Genomic DNA, 17,537 nt, shown 5'->3' on the forward strand with positions numbered 1-17,537 from the left:
GATGTGACAGTGTTACATGTTTATAACAGTTTTCACAATTTATATATGGCACAGCTGTTTATCCCCAAGAGGGAAAACGGCATGTATCTTTACTTCTTCAGGTGCCCTGAATTTGGAGGTTTAAAATAGTTCTTTGTAGCGCCTCCCCGGGATTTTGACAGATGCTTCGGGCTACTGGAAAACTTTAAAGGGATTTAACAAGAAACTGCATTACACCATTTTCTTTTAATCTGTGCACATAGTTGTCTAGTTACGGCTGGTTTTAAACCACCCAAAGGCTGGGAGCGTTTTAAATCCCACTTGTTTCTTGAGTGGACTATTCATTAATGAACTTGTGTGCTTGCTTGTTTCTGAAGTTAAATCTTATTTCTATATCTACTTTTTCTAATAATTTTTTGGTTTTGATTTATTGGGCAAAATGTTATGTGGGTTTGTTAATTGCACACTGCCCAGACTTTGGAATTTGTTTTAAAATCATGTTTCAGATGTCCAAGGCTTAACATACCCTTAATGTGTTTCTTTTATACGGTAAATACCCCAGCTTGGAGTTATTTTTCCTTCAAGATATTGTTAAGGACTAACAGCACACATCCTACCCTACTTCTCAGCACTCCCACCCACAAAAATAAGCCCATTTTTATTCTTCTCATAAAAGACTCAAAGACTTTAAGAACACATTCATTACACCATGCCTCGCCAAGAATTCTTCTAATATGCCTTTCCTTAAAATTACATACTAGAGACAGCCCAATAAGCGTCTGTGGCTTTATAAGACAGAACGCTTTCTCAGCTCACACTGGTGGGTCTGCCTCTGTATGGACAGGGCCGGCTTCACGCACCTGCAGGGAACTCTCCTCTAAACCTGAGAGCTCAAGCCATCCCTACCCTTTACCTGGGCTCTCTCTCTCTCGGTTCTGCTTCCTGGTTCCTCTTCTGAGCAACCTCTTGGAACTAATTCCACCTTCCCTTACCTCCAAGGATGAGGATATCTTCTCAGTAAGGAAATCGAACAGTAAAACTCTATCTTGGTCACGTGCACTCATATAAGCGTGATAAACACACAGTAATGGCCGATTGGCAGTGGAGGATGGGGGAGCCGGCAGGTAGACATTCATTTACAGCAGCATAACCTCACATTCATTTATTTACTTATCTTCCAGATGGGCTTCAGAAAAGGTTTGAGGTAGCTGCATAACCCCATCTCCAAAGAGCAAAGTAATTAGTACTTTCAGGTCATAATGATTCGGAAAGGGGGTAATTATACCATCAAAATCCTTCTGTCCTTGTTATAACCTACATCTGAAGTGAAGATTAAAGTTATTCAGCCTTTGAAGAGAAGCTTTTTGTTTGGGGATTTTCAAGTATGCTTGTCAGGTATATGCCCATCACTGGTAACATCTCCGGAATATACTTGTCGTCTCTCTGACATCAGTAAATCCATTCGTTCCCAGCTGTAATTTATCTCTTGATAAATCATGCTATCAAGTTGAAGTGCGAAAGCAATACCCTTAGGACATAAAATACCACTGAATCCGCTGTTTGGTTAATTTATTACTATTATTAGGGAACTGACAGGATTACTTTAAAAATCGAGTGCCCAGAGGCCCCAGATTTTTATCAGGTCTTCGATACTGGCACAGTGTTCAATCATTCCCGGCTGACCCAGCCACCCTCCCCCAGCCTCCTTCTGCTTCCAGACCCTTTGGAGAATTCTTCTGGGAAGAGGGCAATGGCTGAGCTGGGCATGGGCTCCTCCAAAACGTTCAGACAGATAGGTAGGTCTGACAGTCGAGATAAAGCTTTGAGGCTTCTTTCTCGAAGGAAGCTGTTTGCTTTCTTAAAAGGACTGCCTCTCTATTCAGTCCATGACAGCATGGCTTTATGCATGTTGAGGCATAGCACTAAAGACTGACATGGTACAGCAACAGGAGTTCCAAACAGGAGGCAGCAGACGTGACTTGAAATGCTAACTCTGGCACTTACTAGCTCTGTGACCTTGGACAAGCTATTTAGTGCTTCCGAGCCTTAGTTTCTATAGCTGCAAAATGGTGTTAATAACAGGATTGCTGAGAGAATGAATTAAGACAGGTAGACATGCTGAACTCATAACAGGTGGCCAAAAATGTTTGTGGCTCTCTTTTAATATCATATTTTTAAAGCAGATTTCATAGGGATATTTCAATGATCTTAATTTTTCAACCATTAGTGAGTATCCACTTCTCTGTCATAATCAAATGTGTATTAATGTGGGATTCGACCCAGCATTGGGCATTAAGACACATGATAAAGACGCCTTCATAAGACTTTTTTCACATCTTAGGCCCTAATGAAATGTAGACTAAACCCCATTAAAACAAATGCCATAACCGCCCCCAACCTTGCAATAAGAAAGCGAATGGACAGGGCCTAAGAAAGAGAATCTAAGCCACAACCAACCTCACAGTATTTCAAACAATACTTAACCTTCCAACATTCTAGCATGAACGTGGTTGTAAGAGAAAATGTCCAGGGGGCCGTTTGTGCACATGCTGGTGGCAATTCAGGAACCTACCTAAGCTTCTGCTATTGTGCTCTTTCCAGCCTTCTCCTTGACAAGCCGTTTCCACTGTCCCCTCAAGACCTTTCCACTTGCCAGTCTCCCATACTTGTCCCTGATCTCAACAAACCTCCTTTCACCACTTCATACAGACCTGAGCTAAAATGTCACCTCTCTAGAGGGGACTTTCTTAAACATCTTACTAAAACAGTCCACACACCTGGGGCGCCTGGGTGGCTCCATGGGTTAAATGCCCAACTCTTGGTTTCAGCTCAGGTCATGATCTCATGGGTCACCAGATCGAGCCCCATGTCAGGCTCCATGCTCAGAGGGGAATCTGCTTGAAGATTCTCCCCCCCTCTCTCTCTACCATCCATTTGCTCTCTCTCTCTCTCAAATAAATAAATCTTAAAAAAAAAAAAAAGATAGTTCCCACACCCTATGCCCATCTGTTAATTGGTCCCTTACTCTGCTTTTTCTTCATAGCAGTTAACACTAACTTACAAATTTTTTTTGTCTCCTACTAGAATAGCAGCCCTTTGAGCACAATAGGTATTTGTCTATCTTACTCCCCACTACTACAAATGCCTAAAATTATGCCTAACATATAGTGAGATGAAGAAAGGCTGGTGTCCTCCCCATCATATAGGGACACAGTGCCCTTCTGCAGCTCACAGGAGTTTCAGTTCCTGAAAGCACATGTCCCAGAACAGAAGCAGAGCCAAGCCAAGTGGGCACCCCTACCCAGCCTCATTCGGACTCCCATAATCTCTTGCAGGTCTGCGGTAGTCCCCTAACTGGTCTCCCCTCCTCAAGCTTATGTTCCAATTTTTTTTTTTTAATCCACCCCACATGCTCCCTTTCTTGTTGATTCTGGTTTTGTTTCCTTTTTGTTTGCTTGGTTTTTTTATTGAGTTATAATGGATATACAATAAATAGCCTGTACTTAAAATATACCATTTAGTGAGTTTTGACATCTGTATACACCCAAGAAACTATCACTGCAATCAAGATAATGAACAATTACATCACCCCCAAAAGTTCCTTCATGTGCCTTTGTTATCTCTCCCTCCCAGCCCTGCTCCATGTGCCCCCAAAGCTCATCCCCAGATTAGTTTGTATTTTCTAGACTTTTATATAAACGGAATTACACAGTATGTACTTTGCTTGGGGGTGGGGGAGCTGGATTCTTTCACTCAGCATAATTATTTTGATATTTACCCACATTGTTGTATCAGTGATTCTTTCTTTTTTATTACCAAGTGGTATTAGTTTGAATGGATATACCACAGTTTCCTTAGCCATTCATCTGTTGATAGACATTTGGATTGTTTCCAGTTTGGGGCAATTATGAATAAAATTGTTACATCGATGTACAAATCATTGTCTAGAGGGGTGCCTGGGGGGCCCAGTCGGTTAAGCATCTGCCTTTAGCTCAGGTCATGATCCCAGAGTCCTGGGATCCAGCCCCTTGTCAGGCTCCCTGCCCAGTGGGGAGTCTGCCTCTCTCTGCCCCTCCGCCCCTCTCCCCACTCGTGCTTGCTCTCTCTCAAATAAACAAAAACTTAAAAAAAAATCATTCTCTAGAAATGCTTTCCTTTCTCTTGGATAAATACTAGGAGAAGAATACTGGGTCATAGGTAGATGTATGGGTACTTTTTTAAGAAATTGTTGAATTGTTTTCCAAAATAGTTGTTCCATTTTATATTCCCACCAGCTGTGCATGAGCGTTCCAGAGGTTTCACATCCATACCAATACCTGGTATTCTGACAGCAACATCTGCATGAAGGACAACACTGATCCTTCCACTCCTCCTTAAGATGACCTGTGATTCCATACCCCGTGCAGAATAAAGCCCACCTTTCTCTATACAAGCCTGACTCCCAACACAGACACATCTTTGCCACTTTTCCTTTTTCATTCCCAACCCCGAGACCTTCTCTACCCAGCTTATAGTTTCCTAAGTCTCCCCCAACCACAGCACCCTTGCCTGACTCTGGGCCTTTATACAAGCATTTCTCCATTCTTTCACTATTATGGGCTGAATTATGTCACCCCCAAAATTCAGAAATTGAACACTTAACCCCCCGTACCTCAGAATGTGACTGTATTTGGAGATAAGTTTTGTAAAGACGTAAATAAATTAAAATGAGGTCATTAAGATGGGTGCTAATCTCATATGACTGGTGTCCTCATTAGAAGAGGAAATTTTATCACAGACTCTTACAGAGGGAAGATGATGTAAAGACATAGGAAGAAGACAGCCATCGACGAGCCAAGGAGGGAGCCCGGGGACAGAATCTTCCATCGTGACCCTCCGAAGGAAGCAGCCCTGCCAATACCTTGATCTTGGACTTCCAGCCTCTAAAACTACGAAATGACACATTTCTGGTTTTTAAGGTGCTTGGTCTCTGGTACTCGCTAAGGCACCCCAAGCAAACTAATGGCTCCGTCTCTCCAACTCCTTCCCAACCACAGGCCTGGCTCACTTGTTGCTTTCTCTGCTAATTCTTTGTCCACTTCTCTTGCTCAGATTTAATAGCTCCTTTTTATACCCATCCCGTGGTACTTTGTTCATACCTCTTGCAGGAATTTGATCTTATTGTCATAATTATTTGTGTAAGGGTCTATCTTCCACACTAGGCTAGATTTCGTTGAAGATTTTTTTTTTATCTTTGCATTCAGAGCTTTCTAGGTCAGTCTCCTGACACAATATAGACTTTTATGTATATTTGTTGCACAAATTCTCTGGAACTAGGCTGCTCACTCAGATTTCTTTCCCCCACGGCTTCCTATTGTTTCTTAAAAAGAAAAAAAAAAAAAGATTCCTAGCAATTTCCCTGTATAAGAATTTATCCCAAGGAGATTTTTGAACAAGTACATAAAAATGGATGTACAAGAAAGTTCTTCAGAGCATTGATTATAATATCAAAAAAATGCAATGGGCATAAATGTTGTTCAATAGAATTAGTTATATAAGTTTGGTATGTCTCAGAGGGATATTGTGCAGTCAATGAAAATGATGATGTGTATCTATATTAACTGACATGGGAAAATAACCATTATTGAATGAAAACACAACAAAACAGGATACAGAACAGGATGTATAGCTTAATACATAAACAAAGTCATGTATAAGTATAGCTCTAGGTACCCACAAATATAGAAATATATGGAAGAGCATTTGCCAAAATGTTACAAGAGTTAAATCTGGACGGTAAGTTTTCACATAATTTTTTCTTTTCTCTCTGTACATTCCAGAAACGTGTAGATTTTTGAAAGTAGGCATGAATTCATTTTATAACCAGAGTAAAATAATACAATTATTTCATTTAAAATATATATACTAATAAAGAGGAGAGTAGCTAGGCTCTACCATTCTGCTAGATCAACATCTTCGCCCAAGCATGGAGAGGAGGCAATTCTTCTCATCCTGCTAATTAAGCTTCCTGAAAGCAGGTCAGCCCCGGGTGCAGGCCACACAGATGGGCATCTGCATGGCATGATTAGGACCCATTGAGCTGCTCCTGCCCACCCCATGCGGGTCTCATCCCCAAGCCCTGCAGTCAGGCTTTAAAAGCCTAAGTTTCTCATTATTAGTTATTCCATTTGGATACTTCAATTAGGCAGCTGTTAAAATTCATGGGGAAAAAAAGCTATTATTAGTTAAGGACATGATAACCCAATTAATTCCCCAGCAAAAGCCTGAACCATTAGATTATGATATGGAAAAGGAAAGAAGGGGAAATGGGCAGGAATTGGTAATGCGAGTGGGAAAATCCAACAAAGACTCAGTCCCTGGAGAAAGTAGAGAAAGGGCAACAAACAGGAGGAGGGGCTGGAGTGATAACCACACCTAGTTTGCAAATGGGTAGGGCAAAGCTCGCTTCTCAGTGGGACGCAAATAGCTGCACACAAATACTCTGAGAGGTTCTTTTAAAAAAAAATCAATCACTCACAGTTTGATTCTCCGTCAATACACGCTTTACTTCTTTTTGGCCACAGCTGCACACTTGGATGATGACCATCTGCGGCAGACCAAATGGGACAAAATAATATTGTGATGTATTACCCAGTGTTTTTCATTCCCCGTACTTTCTACTAGCCCCCTAGTGGCACGTGATATTTCCTTAGATGGCCATACCAATATATGTCCCAGTCCACATGCTCACAATGTGGCACGGACCCCATCCAGAGGTGGGGTCAGTGTTCCCTCTCCTTGAATGCAGGTGCACCTTTGTAACTTCCTCAACCAATGAAAGGACACTGTATGACTGACAGGCTCGGCATAAAAGGCAATATGGCTTCTGCCTGCCTCTCCCTCTCTCTCTCTCTCTCTCTCTCTCTCTCTCTTTCCACTTGCCACTGGAACCCAGTCACCATGTTGTGATAAAGCCCCTGGCACACGGTGTGGCCACGTGAGGGTCCTCCAGCTGACTGCACCAGCGAGGCCCCCAGCCAACAGCCACCTCCAGATACTGCATTTACAAGCTTTATGATGTTCTCAGCCCCCTGTGTCGATGATTTCCAGCTGAGGCCCCAGACATGAGAAGAGAGATAATTTGTCCTTACTGTGTCCCGTCTGAATACCTGACCCACAGAAACCATGAGACATAGTAAAAAGTATTTTTGCTTTGAGCAATAAGTAACCAGCATACTACCCTATTCTTACCATCGCCCTCAGATTAGGAAAAGAAAAAAGTGTCAATTATTTTTTGAGTTTCAAAGTTGTTTTTCAAGAATCATCTCAATGACAATGGCTTAAAGGAATTAAATTTGGAATCTAAAAATCCTAGCATTTGACGATCAAAAGACAAAGCCTTAAAGAACTTAGAGCATAATATTTATGACTTAAGCAACACATTCAGAAGAAGGCAAGATATGAGTGAGTTTTCCAGTCTAAGAAGATATTAAGAACAACTTTTTAAAAATTTTTGCTGGAGAGAAGACAGAGAGTCTGAGTGGTAGACCTGGAAAGGCTCAGAACTCCAAACAAGAGACTTCACTGCTGGAATCCAGGCAGTGTAGACCAGAGGCATTGCTGGGGGTATCTCAATAGATGCCAATGGGATTGATGAAGAAGGTCAAGGATGGGGATAATCAGACATCTCTTGCCGACATTTGTAACTGGTGACCTGGGACCATATAGGGTCCTGCAACAATCCCTAAGTTCTAAGAGCAACTTAGTATTCAGCACGAGGAGAAGGAAAGAGTGAAACAAACAAACAAACAAAAACAGTATGAAACGGATTCACCTGAGATTGATCATGTTAAACATTCTGCCATCAGTAGTGGGGGATGATTGAAATACTGTGTAAATTTACTTACTAAAATATTAAGCGACATTATTTACACACCCAAGTTATAGCTTAAAGAATGTGTACCTTTTTCACCATTTTGATATTTGCCTTCTCTGATAAAGTTGTAACCTCCAGGAGGGGAAGGACATAAATGGCCCAGAGTCGGCACTTAATGAATAGGGGCTAATTAGTAAATAAGTGAATAAAGAATTCTAAACGGCTCTGTTGTGGCAATCGGAGGCCATGAATCATCTCACCCCTGTTTCCAACAAGCCACATGGCCTTTAATAGGTCCCTAACTCTCCTGGGGCCCAAGAGCTCTTATCTATAAAATTAGATGAGCTCTAAGTGTACCTCCAACTCTCATATCCCACTGGACCCTAAGCTACAACACAACAGGAAATAAGACCCAATCATTTTATAGCCCCAGGACCTAGCATAGTGCCTGGTAAATAGCAGGCACTTGATAAATATTTGTTGAAAAATGAGATGCTATGTTTCAATGTTATGCTATGTTTCAAACCCTAACAAGGACAATGTGTAATTTGGTTGCCTTTTCAAGTACATAAATGTTAAATGAAAACTAAAGAGAAATAACAAACTGAGAATGTCATAATGTCATTTTCACGGTACAGCAACATTTCCTAACTGCCCAGCATTTAAGGAGTAATGGTTTTATTGCCCGGGAGTCTGACACGGTGATTTGCTCTGACTTGCCTCCCTGTTATTCTGACTGACAGCCTCTCTGAGCTGTCTTTTGGTGGGCAGCTGTTGCCCCGGTACATTTTTGATCAAAAGTACATACGTCCTGTCATCTTTTATAATCCTCAGAACTTGAAGATTGTCTTTTACTTAAGTTTTCCGAACTGAAATTAGGTTTGAATAATAATCAGGATTGTGGATCTTCTAAAGCAAAGGTACTTTATGAGAAAATGCTATCTTACGATTCTTCCAGGCATAGAATTTCAGAGTTGAAAGATTTTTCCATCCCAGGATTTTATCTTATTAATATTCTCCTTTGCAATTCAAGTACCAAGAACTGGAAAAATCTCTGATTGTCCTGCAGCAATGGCATTAAAGGCTCCTCATAACACACACCACCAGAATTGTGCCATAATTCAGTGAAATTGAACATTGCTCTGTGACTGCTAATTTTCTATCGAGATGATTCTGTCTCTAAGCAAGAAAAGAAAAGATGAAATCTTGATAGGAAAAAAAAATCCCTTTTTCTAATTACTGTGAAGATTCTCAGATGCTTTAGGGTAAATATACCATTTTACTTTTGCCCTAATTTTTACCACAAGGTTCTGCTAAAAATCCTTGTGGCTAGAATGTCATAACAGAGCTCCTCTTTTAATCTGCCACTTGGAAAACCCAGTTATAATTGTATAGTGATGATGTTCCAGGAGACTGCTGTATCAGCATATTCATTTTTAACCTTTATTTTCAATTATTTGCAGTTTGGGAGTTAGTCCCCAAAGTCAATTCGGGAGACTTCTTCTCTTTTAATAAAGGAAGCTAATTTGCCCATTCTGCATTTGCCAAACAATCACACTGAAAAACATGAGCATATGCACGTTCATAGACACATTTCATAGACTCTGAGTCCAGAAATATGCTTTTTAAACTGTCCTAATATGTTAATCATTAATGCAAAGTATCTATTTTTTTGCCATTTTCTATTAATTTCAATAGAACCTCACTGTGAGTTTGTAGTGGGATTAATGTAATTGGACTACAGATCTTCTGGAGGAAGTGGGCATGTTTTTCATGGTCATATATAATAATAATAATAATAATAATAATAATAATAATAATAATTGCATATCTTTTTTAAAGAAGGCACCCAGGAGTGCCTGGTTGGCTCAGTCAGTTAAGCATCCAACTCCTGATTTTGGCTCAGGTCATGATCTCAGGGTTGTAAGATCGAGCCTTGCACTGCGTGTGGAGCCTGCTTAAGATTCTCTGTCTCCCTCTCTTCCTCTCTCTCTTCCCCTCTCTCAAAAAAGGAAGGAAGGAAGGAAGGAAGGAAGGAAGGAAGGAAGGAAGGAAGGAAGGAAGGAAGGGAGGAAGGAAGGAAGGAAAAGAAAGAAAGTCACCTATTAGCTTGTATAGTTGTTTACTTGCCAATATTGGTAATTCAAGGAATTTTAACAACTGTTAGAACATAAAGTCATATCTCTACTATGGCAAGTTTACTCGTATAAGATTATCATGTTGGGATGAAGTGGACAGCCGCCAATGGGATGCGATCTGAGAGCCTCTCCTCCTGCATGTCTTCCCCACTGTGCAATATGGAGTCCACATACTGCTCATCCTTTTGCTTTAATGAGATCTCTTTTAAAATGCAAACATGTTACCTGAGGATCAGGATACAGTATCACATCATGGCATGTGAACACCTAGGAATTTTTTTCGGAAATTAGTTAATGAGTTAGGCATGAAAGTCTTGGCCTATGAATAGTGAAACAGGACAAATGTCAAAACAGAAGTAAAGAATTAAACATATTTTTAGCAACCCTCTCTAATAGTATTTTATACATGCCATTATTATAGTATTTTTAGCATTTGTTTACCTTTAGGTAATTATCTTTGCCTAGGCTCCCTAGAGATCAGCTTGAGACAAAGATGAGAGGTCCAGGCTTTGAAAGAGGTATAATCCCAGGAAAGTAACAGTGCCGGGGAAGGGAAGGAGGAAAGCACAGACAAAATGGTGGATTACTGAACTGGCCCCATCTTCCTGGAAAGCACAGCAGCTGTTGAATCACATGACTCTGCACCCCTTGTAGTCAGCTGTGTGGAACCACCACATCTGGAATAATCCATGTGAACAGGAAGGGAGGATATATCTGCCAGGATCCTCCAACTCCTATTTACCATTTCTCAAAGGTCACCCCACCAAGTGTCAACTACCCAGTCACTTTTGAGTTATGACCTCCAGGCCCTCCAGGAAGCTGCCAGAGAAGCACAGTCCATAGCCAACGATGCTAACTTCCTCTAAGCCCAGAAGCGCTGGCAAGTCATAGGCCTCGTGAGTTTGGTCAGGTCAGATCTGAGCCAAGAAACCCTAAGGTCCCTGCTTCAGTGGACAAAATGGAGCCCATGCTGAAGTCTAGATGGTGGTGGTAGGATTCAGACTATGGCAGTGTTGGCCAGGCTGTTCACTGAGCAACCATCCAAGGCTTAGGGGGCAGGTAGGGCTCAGTAAATCTGGAAAAGTACATAAAATGGTCTGGAACCAAAATCACTGCTAGGTCTATTTTTCTTAAATAGACTATGTGCTCCTTGATGGCAGAAATCCTATCCTACCATCATAGCATCTTTGTATCGCCAGAAGCAAGGTCCAGGTATACCATACCAGACTAGAGTAAACCTTGTTAAGACACATTTTTGTAAATGCTCGTCTAATCTGGTCATTCTGTGCACGAGAACACAGACCGTAATCGTCAAATCGGTTCATCCATCACAAATGTTTATCTATAGCTCTTTTGGAAAGGGATTCTTTTATTTGGGCCATTATTTTAAAAATAGCCAAAAAGACAAAATGAAAACACAAATACCCCCAGTATACTATAGTAATTAAGAAGACAGGCTTTGGAATCTACAGTGACATATTTACATAACCTCACTGGACCCTGGTTTTCTTTTCTGGAAAGTGGAGATCATAATATCTGTTTCATTGCACTGTTGGGGACTTATATTGGATTGTGTCAACTTGGTAGAGCTGGGAACTGTGCTTCCTAGACAGCTGTTTCCTGTATGGCTCTAGGTTAGGATTGGCCAAAAGAGAAAGTTGCCCCAAATTTGGGAGATGCAAGTGAAGCAGAGGGGAGGGAAAGGGCAGGAGGCCTTCACCTGCAGTCAGAAATGGTAATGGCGATACAGCAGTAAGGATGGTGGATCCCAGAAGGTGCTGACTTCCCTCTGCTCCACGCCTGTCTTGTCACCCCTACTGCTGGTTCTGCTCACCCACAGCAACTACAAGCCCACCCCCAGCTGCTTGGCTGCAAACCCACAGAGGCCGTGGCTTTCCTCGGTCCTCTCCAAGAGCCTCCCCTCGAAATCCACCTTCAGCAACTGGACGTGCTTAAGTTCCCAGACCTCACTGCGAGCTCTGAGCTGCCTACCTGAGCCAGTGCTTCAGGACAACTGGCAAATGACACCTCCAACCCTCCAAATCCCTCTCCCGGACTTTCACTTCCCTAGCTCCTTGCACAGTTGTGGAATAACCCTGCTTTCCAGGAAGAACCTGATTTGCAGCTTTTACTGATTTCTGTGGTACAAATACTCCCACTTTTCAAGCTACTAATATTAAGTCACTGAACACCAAGTTGGGAAGAAAGGTTCACAAGTGCTCTCTCGGAAGTTCATGAGCCGGCCCCAGCTCACCCCTGAATGAGCCCCTCATCCCATAACACTCACAATGGCTCTCCTTCCTTGACTGAACTGTGACTCAAACAGTGAGATTAGGGGATGATGGGCATCGTGCTCAACACAGTACCAGGAAATGCTCAATAAATTCAAGTCAGTGTGTTACAGAAACCAACCCTCACGCTGTGTTTGGTTCTGACCCTGCTGAAAGCATGTTTGTACTTGCAACCTACAACGAAAAAAAATAGGCCCAGAGATAAAAGGATTTTCCAACTAATGCAAGAACAATTTTTACATAGATTAACAAAAGGCCGTTGCAGCTCTTTACAAATTAAGTACGCAAATTCCATTTCCTACAAAACAAATACGAATTAAGGAAATAATAGAATATTTTGCACGTGCAGCAGTGGAAGGTTGCATTCTATGAATATTAAGCAGCAATTCTGTACTTAACATTAAATGACCATCTCAGGGAGAAATTTATAGTTACTGACTCTGTCCAGAAGCTTCTAGCTCCTTTTCAATAAACTTAATAGCAGACAAAGCCTGTGTAAACTTAAATTTCAATACTGCCCTCCCCCTCCCGTCTGTTCTCTTAACTGTGCTTTTTGCTAGCTCGGTGGCTGTGGCCACAGAATGTAAATACCCTTATCTCAATGGTGAAGCACTTTCAAAATCCAAAGCATTTGACACATAGGATTCTTTTCTTCTTGGGCTTATCAAACAGTATGATGACTGATAACTTGCTTTTAATTTTAACCAAGGGTTTCAGGTTTATAATTTTTGTTTCCCCAGCTGTGAATGCCTAAATCAATGCTTACTTTGGAGTTGATGGCATATGGATTATTCAACAGTTAACTTAGGCATGAAAAACACACAGTAAATTACTCATTCTTCCTCACCTCAAAACTGGTGAAACTTTTAGCCAAATATTGCTAAGAGAAAGTTTCTCCCTGGATACTGTGCAAATGCTCTTTTCTCTTTGCCCTGGAGCTACGTTATTTGCTGATTCTCTTCTTTGTTTTACAAAATTCTACATCTGAAACCCCTGTGCCCTGCAAAGGACGCCTCACTGTATCGGGGCTTTCTTTCTAACGACAGAGAACTCTCAGTTTCTCAGCCAACAATTGTTCAAAATTTATCTTTAAGTCATCAAGCTTATTTCTGAGGAGATTTTGGTTTCCTCTAAAGTGCACCCTCTACAAATAGTGGCTGCCTCTAATAGTTACCGAGGTGACTTTTTGTTCTTTGTTCTGATCGCTCTCTTTGAACTGCGCTTAGCAATTTTATACATCCTGGCTTGGATGGGACCGGGTAGAGAAAGAAAACCACCTCTGGGTTAACTATAACCTGAACAAAACATCGCTTATTGTACAGGATTCACTGCGCCCAGGTTCCTTCTTGGATACACCTACCATAACGCAGAAGGGAAAGTCGTTCCAGGCAAAAGCAATAGCATGTGCAAAAGCCTAGCGATAAGAGAAAATACATTGCAGTTCAGTATCAAGAAATCAGCCCCAGATGCAACGGTAGCGGCAGATTCCACAACTCCACAAAACAGGGCACCGTTTTCTGCTCCTGACCCTGGATGGGAGGACTGTCCCTTTCACCCCGGGCTAAGGAAAGGTGGCGCGGGAGGAAGGGCGCAAGGCTCGAGACTTCTTTCTTGGCACTTGGCACTGCGCATGTGCAGAAGAATGTCAGCCGAATGGCTGCCTCATATCGCATTGTTTAAATGGCTTCTCGTACGCCAGGCTAAGGCTTTGGACAAGGTCAGGCAGAAAACAGGAGTCCACTGTATTACTTTTAGCATGGAAGTGATGAGAGCGAATTCGGATTTGAGAGCAAGACCAGAGGGAGGCAAGACCCGCGGGGAGCTATGGCCATAACCCTGCCAGAAGTGGCAGACGCTTGAACTACGCAGTGACTCAGGGACCGAGACACGGGAAGGGCTTCATGAGAAACTCCCTGTAAGGCTTGGGGGCTTAAGGACTCAAGGGTGACCCTGCAGATCTGGCTTAGGAAATGCGTAGGTCTCTGCTTCAAGGCGAGAACAGAGAAGGAGGTGATGCGGAAAGGAGGAGCTTGGGCTGAGCTTCTGACTTACTGGGTGCCGGTGGATGCAACTCGTAGACTGACCACGAACGCGGGGGGTGCGCGGGCCAACACTGCAGCTCCCCAGGGTCCTCCCTTCCTGACCGCCGTGCCTCTCGCGGAGGACGCCTGTATTTCTGCCCGGCCCCACACACCCCGCCCTTTCCTAGACTCACGCTTCTCGAGAGATCTTAGGAATTGACTCCACCTGTCTCCAATGCGGCAACAACTCCCCGCCAGAGCTCCATCGGCGGTTCGGATTGCCCGGGTGAGGTGTAGAGCCTCACATCTAGCTCCTTGAGAGCAGCTGTCGTCATCCTCCCCTTGGGCACCGCAACTGCACACCCCAGCCAGAACAGAGTTCATCATGTCCCGGCCCACGCGGCTGCAACTGTCTCTCTTCCCATAGTCTCTCCTTCCCCGGGGATCCAGAGGCTCCCAAGCCAGAAACCTGGCCCATGGTCCTCTCTGCCGCTTCTCCGTGGGCCCAGCACCCGCCTGGCCCCAGCCCCAACCTGGGCCCCCCTGTAGTCCCTGTGCTTGTCCAGCAACCTCCTGCCTGGACCCTCAGCTTCTCATCCGGCCCCCTTCCCAAACTGCCCCCTGCTAGATTGCCAGGAGGCTTTCTCAAATGCAAATCTGATCATGTTGCTTAAAATACTTTTACAAATCTATATTCTCCCTGAGGACAAACCACAGATTTCTTGGCGAGGCCCTGAGGTCTTTGACATGTGGGATTTACCCATCTCTCCAACCACATTTCATAACCCACCCCTCACACACTGCTCTGACTGCTTTGCTCCTTCTCCCTTTCAACCTGCGTGCTCTGTCCTGACCCTACCCTGCCCTACCCTGACTCGGTCTACCCAGGGATTTTTTTCTTTGTAACTCATCAGACACCTTTCCTGTCTCCAGGCAGAACTAGGTGCTCCCGTATTTATCCCCTGCAGCCCATGGACAGACTCATTTGTATACTTATCTTGTCTCCCTCTCAGACCATAACCTCTTCCGGGGCAAGGACCATGTTCTTCTCTCCAACCTTTGCCATGGTGCCTGGAACACAGCGCTCCTTTAGTAAATGTCCATTGTACCAGTAAGTGAACAAAATACAGGAAGACAAAGACAGATTCACTCCTATGCTCCTCCGGGAACCTGCCTGGTATTTTTTACTCTCTCTTCTAATGATACAGCATTTACTTTCATTCTGAGCTTCCTGACAGCCAGTGCACAAAAAGAAACAATAAAGGATATGGTGTTAGCTGTCTGAAAAAAAGCAAAACTTTCACTTCTTCAATAGAGACAAACTTTTTCCTGATAATAAATTTTCAAAGGAATTCATCACATGAGTTCTTGCACAAGGAACATTGAATAACATAATGGGCAGTATCTTTAAGCAGTTTTTACAGAAGTTACAGAAATATTCTTCACTTCACTGTTCCCAGTATTAAATGCTTAAAAAAAAAAAAAAGATAAAGACCTAGCACTAACACATGATTCATGAAAGAGTTTCCACTGGGAAAGGCTAAACTAATGAGCACCACATTCAGAGCTTTTTGGTGATCGAGGATACAGTTTCGCACACGTAGGAGACTGTACATCTATAAACTCCATTTCTCAAATATCAGTTGTCTCAGCTAGGCTTTGACAGGAGCTAAATGACAGCCCCAAATTGGATTCTCTGAGAGCCTAGAAAACTCCCACTCATTCAAGGGTAGCTATTTGCAGCATGTAAACTCTTGTCAGACTGAGACAAGAATTTGGCCCAGTGAATAACAAATAGAGAAAGGAAATGTTCAGAAACTGTAAGAGTGGGAGAGGTTCCGGGTTGATTGTCCAGCCACAGCATGTAGTTTTATGGCACTGCACAGAGGCACTCAAAACTGGAAGTGACCAGTATGTGAGCTCGTCACTGGTCCACAAGCTCATTAAGACAGTAAGAAAATGATCTTTCTATGGCTTGGTGCCAAAGAGCACTAGTCATCACCACCACCGCCACCACCACCACCACCACCACCACCACCGCCCCCCCCCCGGCCTCCCTTGCCTCTAAGGAGAAAGACAAATAGGAATTCCTCAGGAATTAAAGCTCTAGTAATGGGACGCTGGGGAGGGTGAGGGGTGTAAATTGTCAAAGGAAGAGGAAGGTACCGAAATAGCTAACCGTCCTCTAGAAGTTTCCACACAAAACATCTCCTGTCAGTCAGCAGCCTGCTTGCAAGCGGAGCACAGAGGAGCAGAGTCGAGAGCTCAGGATCAGACAGGTGTGGGGCGGGGCAATGCAAGGGCTGATTTGGTCCCCTCTGGCTCCCTCCCCGCATTGTGCTAACAAAATATCTGAGCATGGCGGAGCCCAGAAAGTCAGTTACAAGAATAGTCCTTACAGCCATCATCAGAACCCCCCAAAAAAAGACTTTCACAAAGACAAAAACAAATAAGGAAAAAAAAATTGTTGCAATAATTACTTTCACATAGAAATTTGCTAAATATTGAGACCTCTGATAGAAAGAAAATGAAAGGGCTCTAACTTCTAAAATAAGGCTGCTAGAAAAAAGATCGGCAAAGCAGCTTTCTAGAGCAAAGTAAGTGGATGTTGCTTCAGCATATTGATTGATTTACAATCCAAACATATTGACTTATGTGTAATTAACAAAAGAGCTTAATTAATCTGCTGATTGAAAATGTCATCAATCTTAGTCAAGTGAATTTTAATTCAAAGATAATATCATTATGAGTATTATGCTCAAGTAATTTTATTTAATCATAAAACTTGTCCTCACGTATGCTTTTAGCCTCAATAAATCATAAAATAGCTGACAAATTTTCTTTCTAGGAGAAAATTAAAGATATCAATTTGAAGCACTTTATATTATTGCTTGATATATTCTGAAATGAAAATGTTGTATTTCCAAAGATACCTTCTTGCCTTTTCTCTCTACTTACATAATCATATAGGATGGCAATTCTTTTGTGAGCTTTCTTATATCCATGAATAAAATAAACTTCTCTAAATTATTTTAAAGGAAAGGAGGCTTGAGAAACATCTGAGCTTGTTTTTCTGAAACCTTGGCAGAAAAACAAGGACCAACTACTGAATAATCATTCAAATGACAAGTCTTCATTAGGTTGAATTACTGAAATGAAACTATTTCAGTAATTGTTATTCCTCCCTCATCCTATGTAGCAAGCTAAAATGAACAAAATACACTTCGGGTCTAGAAAGCAGATCCCCCAAAGC

General features: G+C 42.5%; 1 long non-coding RNA gene across 1 annotated transcript in view; it reads right to left on the minus strand.

The window, feature by feature from the left end:
* The window catches only part of LOC123801035 (uncharacterized), a 519,085-nt gene that overhangs the window by 470,665 nt on the left and 30,883 nt on the right, over nucleotides 1-17,537 (minus strand). The window contains exon 4 of the long non-coding RNA XR_015725942.1: nucleotides 6,497-6,565. This is a non-coding gene — a long non-coding RNA (uncharacterized LOC123801035). The remainder of the gene's footprint in view (nucleotides 1-6,496; nucleotides 6,566-17,537) is intronic.

This window comes from Ursus americanus, chromosome 10 (genome assembly GCF_024610735.1).
Source record: "Ursus americanus isolate L20-20 chromosome 10, mUrsAme1.1.p, whole genome shotgun sequence".
Taxonomy (NCBI): Eukaryota; Metazoa; Chordata; class Mammalia; order Carnivora; family Ursidae; genus Ursus; species Ursus americanus.